The 14,985-nt window shown below is 48.3% G+C and overlaps 1 protein-coding gene and 1 pseudogene across 2 annotated transcripts in view; both read left to right on the plus strand.

The window, feature by feature from the left end:
- CALD1 (caldesmon 1) overlaps positions 1–14,985 on the plus strand; it is a 216,859-nt gene that overhangs the window by 52,138 nt on the left and 149,736 nt on the right. The window lies entirely within an intron of this gene.
- On the plus strand, positions 1,684–8,448 carry LOC142456203 (elongation factor 1-gamma pseudogene; annotated as a pseudogene).

Genomic DNA, 14,985 nt, shown 5'->3' on the forward strand with positions numbered 1-14,985 from the left:
CTGGGGTAGGAAAATGTGGACGACGATGAGCGAATAAATTGAATACCGCCCATTGACTGTCTTTGAGCCTAACCTGGTGACTTAACTGTTACAGTGACGCTGAAAGCGATGCCATTGGTATGTCAGACCCCGGCAGGGGCACCCATGGAGAATCTAGTCACCCATTTCTGAAAGAAAAATAAAAGCAGTGAAAATCTTATGGAAAGCAGTGAAATATTGCCAGACAAAAGTATAATGGTATAATGCTAGACCCTGGATCTCTCAAGTAAGAATCCCCCAAAATACAACAGGAGGGAGAGCTGCCTCCGCAGGGGCGACCTTCATGATGTGGCTGGAGTATAATTTTTGAGACCTTCGTTTGCTAATGTGGCACAATGCAAAATGAAAAAAAACAGCTGCAAACATCCATTACTAATTGGAATGCAATGTGCACATAGTACGAATCAAGGGAAACTGGACGTGGTCAAAAATAAAACGGAAGACTTTGGTGTAACCATTCTAGACATTAAGGATATGGACTTGACCTGGCTGCTTTGAATAAGATAATTATGAAGCCTAATCTGTCTGAAGTGGCAGATTCAAGCAGCGCAGTGTTGCCTTCATTGTCAAAAAGAACACTTCAAGATCCATCTTGAATATAACACTGTTCATGATAGAATAAGCATCACATGCCTAAAAGAAAGAGTAGCTAATATGGTTCTTACTCAAATATGCACACCAGTCACTAATGGCGCCAATGATGACATTGACGAATGTTCCCACCCCCTGCAGTCTGAAGACGATCAAGCAAGCAAGATGTGTTGAAAACCGCCCGAAAGTTGGACGCAAAAAAAAAAGGAGAGGAAGCATGGCTTGGTGACAGAAACGAATAGGCTTCTTCTCACGTACTTTGGACATGTTATCAGAAGAGACCAGTCCCTGGAAAAGGACATGCGCGTGGTAGTGTAAAGGACGGTGAAAAAAGAAGACTCTCCATGAGACGGGTTGGCTTGGCAGTGGCTGCAACAGTGGGCTCAAACGTAACAACTGTGAGGATGGCGAAGGCCCGGGCAGTGCTTGGTGCTGGGCATTAGCGTCCCTGTGAGCTGGAACGGACTCCACCTAGCAAGAACCACCACCCAGCATATAGCCAAAGTGACAAGGAACCAACAACATTTGCTGTCCAATCACTAACTCCCGGTGACCCGGCTGTGTCAGAGCAGATCTGACCAAAATTGCCAGCCCCTGCTAGGTGAACCTGGCTGTTGAGGAAGCAGCTATCCGCAGACTGATGTTCTGCTCTGAGAAGAGACTTAGGGACCCCGCTCTACCCACATACTGGCTGAGAGGCCTTGCGTACCACAATTAACTTCTCTGGGCCTCGCTCGGTCCTACTGACAGCATATTGCTAGTATTTTCATCCTGCTGGTCTCTAGGGTTGCTGTGGAAATCACGTGAGAAAAGGCAAGCGAACGCTCCGTAAATCAAGAATATTACCTGGGAGTAAAGAGCTTCTTTTAAAAACCACCCACGAGGAATGATAGTGGCGCCCCAAATCCACATGCAGGGTCCCAACGTGGATTGGACCCAGTGAGCGTGGCTAGGAATGTCCACAGCCGATACCAGAGAGCACTGGAAAGGATTGTAGCAGCTATTCTTAGGCTGGAATGTAGCATCTTGCCATTTGCTCTCCCTCTGGGCCCAATGGGAAATTATGCGAAATTCCTGATTGTCGCCAGTTTCTCTAAGATCGAGGTCACTGTCGGTTTTATACGGTCAGTGTGGATGATGGATCCTTGCTTGTTGTGTGCCCGAGTTTTGTTTCTTTATCTACAAAGGGAAGCCGGGATGGGTGGAATTACGGAGACAGGAGTGGACTGGCGGTTGCCTAGGGACACAGAAAGGGAGAATAGGGGGGTGGGGAGTCTCCATCAATGCATGAAAGCAGGACAACAAGGTCCCAAAGTTGATGGTGGCGATGGTTGCCCAGCCCCTCTCTCTCGAGATGCCTGAACTTGGAATTGTATGATACGTTGATTATAGCAAAATTAAAATTTAAAAAAAAAACATCCACAGGAGACCACATGGTCAGAAAGGATGCTAAAGCAAAGACGAGAAGGTAAGGGAACAGGAGAACCAGGGTACAGCCAGGGAGGAACGCAGGTGCGTGATGACTGGTTGCGAACAACGTAAGCAGCCTCGGTGTGAAATGTGTGCAGAGGCTGTCCAAGGGGAAGCTACTTTGCAGGGTAAACGTTCACTTTAGACCCCATGGAAGTTCTGTTTGCTGCAGACATGCTCGCAGCTCCACCCTTCACCCGCTCGGGATGCTACAGGGCACATACGTATCAGCCCCCAAGTGGGAGACGCCACTGGCGACAGTAGCACCCTGGCCTGTGACGAAGCCACTTTGTCCTCACCAGACGTGTCAGTGCGGGCCCAGAGTCTGTGGGAAAAGTCAGAAAGAGACCAGCCGGAGCAATGTCCTGCCGTTCCCAGGGCCCAGCACACAACGTGGTCCCCTGTGTATTGGGCATCCTGTGTCTACTGTGTCTGCCACTGCACGGCGGCGACAGACAGGGGCCGTGCTCTGGATCCAGCGTCCCCGTTCCATCTGTGGGTTCGATGTCCTCAGTGCCCGTCTCCCTTGGCACACGCAAGCCGGTGGGTGATGAGCGAGGTCTGTCTCTATCTTGCCGTGTCATGGCGTTTCCCAGGGCATGTTTTCAGGTCTGTGCGCACTGTCGGCCTCCCCTTTTGTCGCGTGGGGGCGGGGGACACGGTGTTTCTAGGTCGTGGCTCACAGCAATGGAGCTCAAGGCTCGGGGTCAGGGGTTAGCACACAGCCGTGCCGACTGATGGAATGCAGGGAAGGAAAAGAAAAGACCAAAAAACCATTGTCATAAAGTCAACTCCACTTTACAGCGGTCCCGTGAGCATCAGAGTAGACGTGGTGTCCAGGATTTCCAATGGCGGATTTGTTGTTGGTAGACGGCCCAACCTCTCTTAGGAAGCTCCTTGGGATGGACTCGAACCTCCAATCTGCCCATGGGCAGCCTAGTACATTTGCAGCCTGGACTGGAAGCTGGCGAAGAGGAACAGAATCAGCTGGCCCTTGGCTGTTATTTGGCTTCCCTTAAGCCATAGGCCCAGAAGAAAACCGGGGTAAGAGTCCTGTCCTTGGCACTTACATTTCAATGATTGCGCAAAACTAACACTAGAAAACGATTCAGGAGCACTTTAAACAAGCCAAGCGCGTGTAGCAGAACAGGAACTTGAAATGGTGTTCACTGATCAGCAGTGTGCTGGAAGCTGTCCCCGAATGGACGGGATTGCAGAAATAATCCGATTGTTTCGATGGCACTTCACCTCAGCCAGAAACTGCCAAATGAGGATTGCGCTTCTTGGTCAATACTCACAATTCGTGAGACCTTCATTATTGGTGGTATCGGTAAACCAGGAGTCTAATGGACTGATACAGGGCAGGTGTCATTCAGGCACCTGAGAGCCAGCTTCTTCTCTCAGAGGGCGCCCTGAGCTAGTTCCACAGAGAAAGCATGATGGGCGTGGCCATCGCACTTCAGTGGGTGTCAAATATATTTGAACAAACCAAGCACGCATTCCTCCGTGTTACCTTTTCCATTGTGCCGGCCCTAGTGTTTATAGGTGCTCTGGTCCCTGTTCATCCTTTTTACTTAAGAAGCCAGCCACAGGGACAAGCAGAAGAAAGCCGGGGAGATTGAATCCTTTGGAAAATTTAACATGCATGCCCATTCAGTGGGCCACTTCTTATAACTCATGGGAGCACACACATTGAACTTCCAAACCATGTTGTCTAGTGGATTCCAACACACAGAAACTCTCAAGGGCAGAGTGAGTGGGTGCCCCACGGTGTTTCCCAGACTGCCGTCTTCCCATCAGCAGACTGACTCATCTTTCTCCTGAGGAGCAGCTGACGGGTTTGAACCACCGACCTTTCAGTTAACAGCGGGAGGCTTAACATAGCACCTTACAAAGAATGCCACAAGCATCAGAGCTTGTGGGTAAGGGTGCTGGTGGTGATGATGGGAGCGATGGCCATGGAAAGACTGTCACTGTCTTTGGATTTGTCATCCTGCCACTTGGTCTGATCAGAGGACCAGGCAGGGTTTCATTCTGTTGTGCACAGGGTCACTTTGAGTCAGAACTGACTCAATGGCACCTCGCAAAACACTTGGTCCTAAGAAGCCGTGGTGATGTAGTGGTTATGAGTTGGGCTGCTAACGGAAAGACCAGCGGTTTGAGACCACTAGCCACGCCTCGAGAGAAAGACAAGCGGTACAGCGTTGCAGTCTCAGAAACACACAGGGGTAGTTCTGCCTTGTTCTATAGAGCCTCTATGAGCCAGAATCGACTCAATGGCAGTGAGTTTGGTTTTTGTGGACACCCGGTCTTTCCTGGTGTGTGTTACACTGTTGTGTTAGGCCGGATTGACTAGAGAGACAAATCCAGAGACACTCATATATGTGTAAGAGAGAACTTTATATCAAAGAGCAATTGTATATTGAGAAAATATCCCAGTCCAGTCCACATCAAGTCCAAAAATCTGATATTAGCTCACAAGTCCAATACTAGTCCATAAATCCCTCTGAAGACTCACGCAGTCACAAGCAATGATTCAAAATGCAGGAAGATCGCAGGCTGGTGGGAGCAAAGTCATGGGGATCCAGTGGCGGTAGAAGCATCTCAGTGCTGGCGTGGGTCTCCACGTGGCTCCTCCAGCTCTGGAGTGTGGCTCTCCAACAGGAAGGTGAAGCAGAGAGAGGGGCTCTCCCAGGTCTCAGCAAGTCTCTGAGAGGCTTGTCAACAGGAAAACAAAGACAGAGCCATTTAACTCTACTGCCCTCCAATCAAGCTGTGGCCTGATTGACAGGCTAAACTCCACCCCTTCACTCTTAATATCCTCGAGTTGATACAAGATTATGTAACTATCATAACTATGACTCTGTAAAGACGAGGACTGCACTTGCCTCTGGAGTTGACCATGAGAAGTCTATCAACCAACAGCAGCGCCTTTGTTTCCCTGGGAAGTGCAAACAGCTCTTAATGCGGTGATTCACTCTCTTTCATGCCCCTTGCTTCTGACAAATAGAGAATGCTTTGTGAACTTACAAATAAGCGTTTGACCTTTGACCTGCCAGAAATGCATCCTGGTTGCCTCTCTGAGCAAAGGTGACCTGGCCATCAACGACCTACCCTCATTCTTTTATTAACAACAGAAATGAAAACATTACAGATCAACGAAATGTTTATCTGTAAACATTTCCTGTGGCCAATGAAAAGAACATCTCGGATCACTTACTAGTCATCGTCCCAGAGAAGTAAGGGAAAGGCGGGGGCGGGGGGGAGCGCGCGGAGGGCGGGCGGTCCAGCTTCAAACTTCACAGTGTTCCCTCGTATGTTGGTACCTGACGATGCTCTGTTCCAACCAGGAAGGGGCTTTCTACACCTGTGAAAAACAGGATCTTTTCAGACTGCATATCTCAGAGTCATCTTCCGTACCCAAGCGATTTTAAGGCGACGTCAGCAACACTTCGTGAGCTACCTTTGCTAAGGAGATGGCAGTGGCTGAGCCAAGTTCTTCTGCTTTCCAGACAGAGTCACCAGAAAGAGGAGGGGAATGCCACTCGCGTCCACAGTGCACACAGTCCTGGTTACTATGAATCATACTGACTTACGACGGTCTGTTGGGGTTTCTTTTTACATCTTATCATTAGTAAAATAAACTACATCACACTCACTGCCACAGAGTCAATTCTTACTCACGGCGACCCTGGCCCTGGGGATTTCTTTCTCCTGTGAAGCAGCTGGTGGTTTTGAACTGCTGATCTTGAGGTTAGCAACCCAATTCCTAACCATTAGGCCACCAGGTACTGCACACAATGTTAAAATACACCTGTAAGTTGATTTGTAAGGTTTCCATCCCTCCAAACTGAGGGTGGGATTTTTAAAGATAGTAAGAATAAAAGGCAATAATAATGAAAACCAAATTAAAATTTAAAACTGACAACAAAGTAGTTGCAATAGAACCCCGTCGTAAGTCAGGGACCACTGGACTAGGTACTTTACACGTTACCTGGAATAAAATTATTAATAAGCACATGTCCCGCCCTTTCTCTGTGGAATCACCATGGCGCTGGGACCCTGTACACATACCTGGAAAACTGGCGGGCCTGCAAGGCCCTCATCGCTGCTCAGTACAGTGGGTCTCAGATCCGCGTGCTCTCCGCACCGCCCCACTTCCACTTCGGCCAAACCAACCACACCCCCGAATTTCTCTGCAAATTCCCTGCTGGCCAGGTCCCAGCGTTTGAAGGTGAGGATGGATTCTGTGTGATTGAGAGCAATGCCATTCATTGCCTACTACAGGAACAATGGGGAGCGACAGAGGAGGACCCCAGAGGCAGCAGCCCAGGTGGTGCAGCGGGTGAGCTTCGTGGACAGTGACATAGACCCCTATCCAGCACTTGGGCGTTCCCCGCCTTGGGCACCACGCATCACAACAAGCAGGCCACAAAGAACGCCAAGGAGGAGGTGAGGCGAATCCTGGGCCTGCTGGATGCTCACTTGAAAACCAGGACTTTCCTGGTGGGTGACCGAGTGACCCTGGCGGACATCACAGTCACCTGCCCCCTCTTGCGGCTCTACAAACAGGCCCTAGAGCCTTCTCACCGCCAGGCCTTTGTTCCTCACCTGCATTCATCAGCCCCAGTGCTTGGCCGTCTCATGGGAGGTGAAGCTCTGGGAGACGATGGCGCAGTTTGATGCTAAAAAGTTTGCCGAGAGCCAGCCTAAGAAGGACACCCCTCGGAAAGAGAAGGCACCCCAGGAGGAGAAGCAGAAGGCCCGGGTGGAGCGGAACGAAGAGAAAAAGGCTCCTGCCCCTGAGGAGGAGATGGACGAATGCGAACAGGCGCTGGCCACCGAGCCCAAGGCCAAGGGCCCCTTTGCTCACCTGCCCAAGAGTCCCTTCGTGCTGGATGAGTTTAAACGCAAGTGCTTCAACGAGGACACCATCTCGGCGGTGCTGCCGCATTTCTGGGCGCACTCTGACAAGGAAGGCTGGTCCCTGTGGTATGCCGGGTACCGCTTCCCCGAGCGGCTGAGTCAGACACTCATGAGCTGCAGCCTCGTCACTGGAATGTCCCAGCGATTGGACAAGCTGCGGAAGAATGCCTTCGCCAGTGTTATCCTCTTCAGAACCAACAACAGCAGCTCCATTTCGGGGGCTTGGGTCTTCAGAGGCAAAGAGCTTGTCTTTCTGCTGAGTCCAGATGGACAGGTGGACTATGAGCCGTACGCATGGCGGGAACTGGATCCTGGCAGTGAGGAGACACAGATGCTGGTCCGAGAGTAATTCTCCTGAGAGGGGGCCTTCCACCAGGGCAAGATCTTCAAGTGAACGGCCTGCCGGTGGCCTGCCGCCTGCACCTGCCCCGTGGAGCCATAGATGGGGGGTCATTAAAGGAAGCTGAGCAGTGAAGAAAAATAAAAAAGAGCATGTCCCTCAACCAAGAAGCCCATGTTCCTCCACAGGTCCACTGTGACAATGACATCAAGCAGGTCTTGATACATTGTGGTAGGGACACAGAGGAAGAAAGGCCCTTCTAGACAGCTGTCAGCATCCTCGCTTTCACATGAAAGTAATGGATTCCCAACAAAGAACTTCACCATGACTCTAAGCATAGAGTCTCGCGGCTGGTCTTCCAGAATTCTGTGCTGCTTGCAAGGCAAAGAGCTATGTCTCACCCAGTGGAGGGGCTTGTGGGAGACTCAGTGAACCCGTTCCAGAATGCAGAGAGAATTGGCGTTTCCACTGAGTAACTGATCTTTTCTCTCAACCTAAGAGTCATTCCGTTGGCGTCTTTATTTAACCTACCTAGGAGCTGAAACTCTTCACGTGACATCCTCCTAATGGACCTTGTAAGGTGCCCTGGTGGCCTGGTGGTCTACGATTTGGCCAGCTAACGGTTCAAACCCACCAGCCACGTTGAGAGAGAGAGAGATGAGGTGTCTGTCTCGCAAAGATGTACAGCCTCCAAGTAGAAAGAAAATGTTTTGAGAATGAGGATGGCAACAAAGGTCCAAATGTGCTTGACACAGTGGGTGGATGTATGGATTATGATAAGAACTATAAGAGCCCCCAATAAAATGATTGGGAAAATAAAGTTTTACAGCCTCAGAAATCCTCTAGGGTTGCTAAGAATTGGGGTCAACTCGATAGCAGTGGGCTTGGGTTCTTCATATGCCTTGTCCCTCTCACTTACTCGTGTAAACAGATACTCGCAAACATTTCCAGACGCATCACTCTATGGGGACACAGAACACTTACCCCATGGAAACCAAGAGCTTCTTACACAGATAAGCATTTACACCAACATATGAGATGAGATGCAGACAGCTTTTACTCAGGATGCACAAGTCTCACACTTCATAGAGAGAAAGTCTGGCCCACAGGCTTGATGCCCAGGAGAGATAGCGGAGATATTTCTGGAAAGGTGGGAGGTTGATGGGAGGCCGAGAAGCAGTGTGGCTAGTCAGCACATGGCTAGTGTCCTACCATTCTAACATGATACGGAGCCCTGTAATTAAATCGCATTGAGTACAGGCCACTTGTAAAAACACTCAATATTGCTCCTCTAAGATATAGTAAGCCAAAAGATATCTACATGGAAAGTTCACATGCCATTAGTCAATACCCCAATGTTGACTTTTAATTTAGAAATAACTGACCAAATTGATCCCAGCCTTCCCAACTGCAATATCCCCACTGCTGACGACCCTGATTTGTTTACCCTATTTTCCCCCGACTGCTGCTGTTTCTCTTTATTTTACGATCCTCCGATTGAACTCTCGTGACTCTGACTGCATCTTATCAAGCACATTTTTCTAAACCAAGGTTTCGGTTTCTATTTCCAGTAAAATGATAGCCTGGCTGTTCATGCTTACCTTGTAGGAAAGGGCACAAATCACAATAGCCCAGTGGGGTTGATTTTCACACAATGCACACAGCTGTGTCATTCGCACCCAGATCCAGAAACAAAGCCACGCAGGCACACCAGAAACCCTGCCCCTCTGGCCTCTTCCACAGGCTGCAGCTCCCTCCCTCCTGCCAACACCAAGCACTAAGATTGCTTTTTAAGACCCTTCCTATTAGTGGAATCGTATCGTCTATTTTTGTGTATCTGGCATCGCTTGCTTATGTTTGGAGACAACAGCAAAAAACTAAATTCACTGCCATCAAGTGGATCCCGACTCCTAGCCACCCTATAAAACAGAGTAGAGCGAGCAGCCCCTGTGGACTTCTGATCCTTGCGGGCGTGGACGGCCACGTCTTTCTTCTATGGAGCAGTTTGAGAGAAGATTGCCTAAGAACAGCAAGCAAGCCAAAGACCCACATGCAAGACTCTCAAGTGGGTTCCAATTTAAAGAGCTGCCTCGTGGGGCTTCCTGGGCTGCAATCTTGCTGGAGGACGACCTTTCTCTCTGAGTGGCTTGCGGGTCAAACTGCCAATCTTTGGGTGAGCAGCTAAGTGCGCTCAGCACTACCACCCGGGTTCTTTGTCTAATACATAAAAACAAAGACCAAACTCACTGCCGTCAAACCCATTCCAACTCATAGTGACCTTAGAGGGGAGGGTAGAACGTAACCCATTGGGTATCTGAGACTTTAGGTCTTTGCAGGCATCAATAGTCTCATCTTTCTGCCTTGGAGCAGCTGGTGGATTTGAACTGCTGACCCTAGTGGTCAGCCCATCCATGGGTTCCATTTCGAATTGCTTTCCCATATCTCACGGTGTGCGTGCCTTATTGGTCCATCTCACTGTTAATGGACGTTTAGCCTATTTCTGGTTGGTGGCTGTTGGCAGAACAGGACAGGCAGTTTCCGAGTTAGGAACGACTGATTATGTGCACCCTGTAGTTAGGATCCCAGCCCCATCAGATATGAAGATTTTGAGGGACATACAGTGAGCGTCTTGTAATAACAAAAGGGCACTACTTTGCACTGGGCTTCAAAATATGGCTTTTTATTACCACTGGATTATTGTGTGAAATTTGTATCTAGTATCTGGAAGTGTTTCTTCAATGTTTTTACACAGAGAAAAAGATACCCACTGCTATCAAGGTCATGCTGACTCATAGAAACCCTATAGGACAGGGTAGAACCGTCCCCGTGAATTTCCAAGACCGTGACTCTTCATGGGAGTAGAAAGCATGCACTTTCTTCCTCTGAGTGGCTGGTGGTTTCAAACTGCTGACCTTGCAGTTATCAGCCCAATGAGTTACCCCTGTGCCACCAGGGCTCCAAATAGAAAGGTGCCCTCTATTTAATATGCAAAAGCAAACATTTGACTAACCGATGGTAGGTGCACACTGTACTTACTACCTGCTCAGACTTGACGTACACAGGAGGCTGACAGGCAGACAAAGGCACTGGCGCCTTCGTCATCGGAGGGCTGCTTGCCCAGCTCTGTATATTCCAGTTCCTGTCTCCCCGGGTCTTTCTGGCACATCCTCTCAAAAAGGATGTTGGGTCACAGGGGAGAGAAATAGTCAGCTTCAGCAGATTCTGCCAAATACACATTTCCCCCCTACGTCATTGACATTCCAAGTATGTGAGAGTTCCAGTAGCTCACCAACACTCTGCAGCATCAGTCTTCAGTGCTTGCCTGATGCTCCAGTGTAGGGAGAAAGGTGGCGCTTTCTACTCCCATACGCAGCCATAGTCTCGGGACCTCCCAGAGGGTCACTGCGAGTCGGCAGCGCCTCCATGGCAGTGGGTTTGGTTTGGTTCCTGAGTGCAGTGTAGTGTTACTGCATTGTAAATTGTAGGCTGAATTTTTCTAATGAGTAATGAGATGGAGCAATCGTCATATGTTTATTGCCACAAATATCCCCCCCCCCTTTTTTTTTTTCTTTTTTGGCTAAGTGCCGATTGAAGTTTTTGCCCATCTTCCTTTTGGGTTGGCTTTTTAATTTTCTTATTGATTTGTGAGAATTCTTTATACATTCTGAAAAGAAGGCCTTTGCCAGATATGTCTATGTCCAGCCAGTAGATTTTATTGTCACTCTTTTAGGGTTCTTAATTTTAATACAATTCAATGTATCCATATGTTTGCCCCTTCGTGGCTAATGAGTCTTAGAACCTGTTTATAAAACCTGTGCCTACCCTTTTTTCAAAGATATCTTCTACTCTTTTGCTGAAAGCTTTAATGTTTAATTTTGCATATTTAGCCCTACATTCAATCTATAATTATTTGGGGGATATGGTATTAGTTTGAGGTCAATGTTTGTTTTTGTCTTTTTATAGTTTTTTGTTTGTTCATTTGGCATATGTGAATAGGCTTGTTTATCAGACAAGACCATTGGACAGTGGATGATGGTAGATGTGGTTAGGTTAAAATGTAAGACCTTATCATTTCATCTCTCTTCCAATTCATTTTCAATGTGTTCCTGTGTTTAACATTTTCAGCTTTCTTTTCAGGTGAAGTTTTTCTCTGTTTTATTTGAACACTTTTATTGGCTGTTGTTTGGGGTCTTCGTTCTGTGTGTTTTTCTGCATAAGAAATCCAGGAGAGGTACTTTGTTTTTACCTTGAAGGCACGACCAGTGCCCTTAGCTCTGTAAGATGCACACACCTCTTACAAATGAAGGAGACGGGGTGAGGGTAGGTGGTCCTCCAAGAGCCATCCTCTGCTCTGAGCACCCTGTTAGCTGCTGAAAAAGAGGGACTTGGACAAGCTTGTTTCATTCACAGCCATGACAAGGTCATTCACAGACACTGTGGAATAGATTGTGCTCCCCCCTCCACCCCCCTTAGAAAGTCATAGAATTACACAGAAACCATTCGAGGCAAAGGGATCTTAAAAATCCATTCCAAATGCTTCATGTTACACGTGAAGGACTGGAGAGGCCAGCTGCTAAACGAACTCCTCAAGGTTGACTCGCTCATTAGTGTCGGTTTAAATGACCCCAAGGTCCTATGATCACATGTTTTCCCCCTTCTAGAATCCCCAACGCTTCCATATTCAATCCCGGGCATAAAACAGAAACAATTCACAAGAGACAATTGCTAGTGTTTTATTGTTCCTGGCTCATGCGAACACAAGCCCCTGGATCTATTTTTAAATGTTTTATTTTAATTTCCATCCTCACCAATTATGTGCCTTCCTGCCAACTCAGACTGAAATAACTCCTTGCCATTCCTTTCCCATTCCAAAGATGATGTCCCATGGCGTTTCATCCTTCTCTCCATTATGAGGAGACTGGCTGCCTTGCCTTTCAAGCCCCAGGCAGAATGGAGCTGGAAGAAGGAGGCCCGTGGAAGATCGTGCCTTCAAGCTCAGAAGGGGAGAGGGCAAGATGGTGGTGGTCTCTGTCCTATGGCCAGTGGATGCAAAGACACTATCTACGAGCCTGGCTCTCTCCTTCTAGGGACAGGGATGGGACACCATCACCACGGCCACACCACCACTGGCAAGAACAGCAACATTAATCGGCATCCCCAATAACACAAGCGCTATGACCATCACCAATGCCAACAAGAACAACCCAGCCCCCCTCACCACCACCCTCGTGCTTTCCAGCAAAGGCAGCCCTTGAAGGATCACTTTCTGACCAAAGTCTTTATTCAGTAGACCTTTCAGCCTCCTGTAACCTGCTGATGGGTTTAGGAGTCCAACTTCCATATGAACCCAATAACTTGGAGAAGAGCCGAGACTTCACAACCGGAGTCTCAAAGGCGTGACCTGGAACATCCTTGGCTCAGGTCTCCCCATGGGAGACTCCATTCTGTGGATATATTTTCAGCCTCGATGTCTCCTTTCCCTAAGAACCGTCCTCATGACCCAACCTCAAGTGGCCTCCAGGGGCCCTCTGTCACATCACACCGTTTTATTTGCTCAGGACTGGGAACCTGGTCTGGTGTGTGCTTCACAAAACTGGAGCCCAATGACAGCAGGGTCCCTTCTCCTCCCCGTGGATCTGGGCCAGGAGCCCCGGGGCAGAGTGGCTTACTCTTGAGCTGCTCATCACAAGGTCAGCAGTTCAAAACCACCAGCAGCAATATGGGAGTAAGACAAGGCTTTCGAATCCCGTAAATAGTTACAGGCTCCGAAGCTCACACGGGCCAGCTCAACCCTGTCCGATAGGGTCTTTATGAGTCAGCATCAACTTATATGTAAGTCTGGGCCCCATCTGAAAGTACTCGCTGGACAAATCACCCCTGTGGGTGTGTGTCTTTCAAGTAGACCCACTACAGAGGGTCAGCCCCTGGTGTCCAACACCGGCTTCACTGCTTACTGGTGGTATCAATCCAGGTATCAAGTTGACTCAACACAACTAACCTATCAAGTTTTTCTAGTTATCCGAGGAACTAGACGGGCCCAGGGGCTACACAAGATTGAATACTAGACAACATCTAACACGTGGTAGTCCTTCTAACCCGCTCTGCAGTCCCTGGGTGGTTAATGTGCTCCACTGCTAATGGAAAGCCTAGTGGTTTGAGACCACCCAGAACGACTGCTTTGGAAGACGTCCTGGTGACCTGCTTCCCCCCATCTTAAAAAACCCCAGTCATTGGCAAGTCTTTGGAGCAGAGTTCTCCTGTGATACACATGTGGTTGCCATGAGTCAGAGTCAACTTGATGGAACTGGTTTGGGGTTCTTATTCTTATTAGCACCGTTCAACCGTATACGGTAAAAATTAAAGTGACTGAAAGCCTGGCTCGTCTTGTTGGCTTACAAGGCCCATAGTTTTATAATCCACCCTCATCCATGGCCCTCAAGTTGAAAGCCAACTCCTAGCCACCCTAGAGGACACAGGAGAACTTCCCCATAGGGTTTCCAAGGCTGTCATCTGTACAGAAGTGGACGATTAGGGAAAGATGGTGAGGTTTAACCCTTGACCTTTTGGTTAGCAGCCAAATGGTGAGCCACAATACTAGCAGGACTCCTTGGTTATGTGGATGAGGACAAGGACATCCTGCTTGGTCAAGTAGAGGGGCAGCAAAGAAGAGGAAGACCCTCGATGAGATGGGTTGACACGGTGGCCGTAACAATGGGCCCAGGCATAAAAACCAGTGGTGAGGATGGTGTGGGAACCAGAGGTCTTTGTTCTGTTGGGTGCAGGGTCTCTGTGAATAGAGCCAAATCGACAGTACCTGACCGCAACAACACGCGGGGCTTCAGGAGAGCCCTGGTGGCCTTGTGGTTTACATATTGGGCTGCCAACCTCAAGGTCAACAGTTTGAACCCAGTGATTGCTCCCCACGAGAAAGAGAAAGCTCTCTGCTCCCGGAGAGATGCATGGCCTCAGAAGCTCTAAGGGTAGTTCTACTGTGTTCTACTACTGTGACCCTGCTGTGGAGGGTCAATATGAGTCAGAACTGACTTATTGCTTGAGTTGGGTGGGTTTGTTTGTCTGCTTTTTTTTAAAGGGTTTTTGGTTTGCTTGTTTCAGGGGCTTCAAAAAGTTCATAGAAAAATAGAATTGAATGATAATGGACTTTTCCCAATAACTTTTTTTTCCTGATTCTTTACTTTTTTTCCTCCCAATTGAACTTTTTATTTGGGGGTGCTTAAAGATATTATAACCCATAAATCAATTACATCCAGCGAACTTGTACAGATGCTGCCAGCATCATTTTCAAAACATTTTCTTTCTACTTGAGCCCCTTGATATCAGCTCCTCTTTTTTTTCTTAATCATATTGGGGGCTCGCACAACTCTTATCACAATCCATCCATCCATCCATGTGTCAAGCACATTTGTACATCTGTTGCCATCATCATTCTCAAAACATGCTCTTTCTACTTGAGCCCTTGGTATTGGCTCCTCTTTATTCCCTCCCCACCCTACCACCCTGTGAACCCTTAATAAATTATATATATGTTATTCATATCTTACACCATCCGATGTATCCCTTTACTCACATTTCTGTTATTCATTTTAAGAGCTTTTTGAAGT

Source organism: Tenrec ecaudatus, chromosome 9 (genome assembly GCF_050624435.1).
Source record: "Tenrec ecaudatus isolate mTenEca1 chromosome 9, mTenEca1.hap1, whole genome shotgun sequence".
NCBI classification, from domain to species: domain Eukaryota; kingdom Metazoa; phylum Chordata; class Mammalia; order Afrosoricida; family Tenrecidae; genus Tenrec; species Tenrec ecaudatus.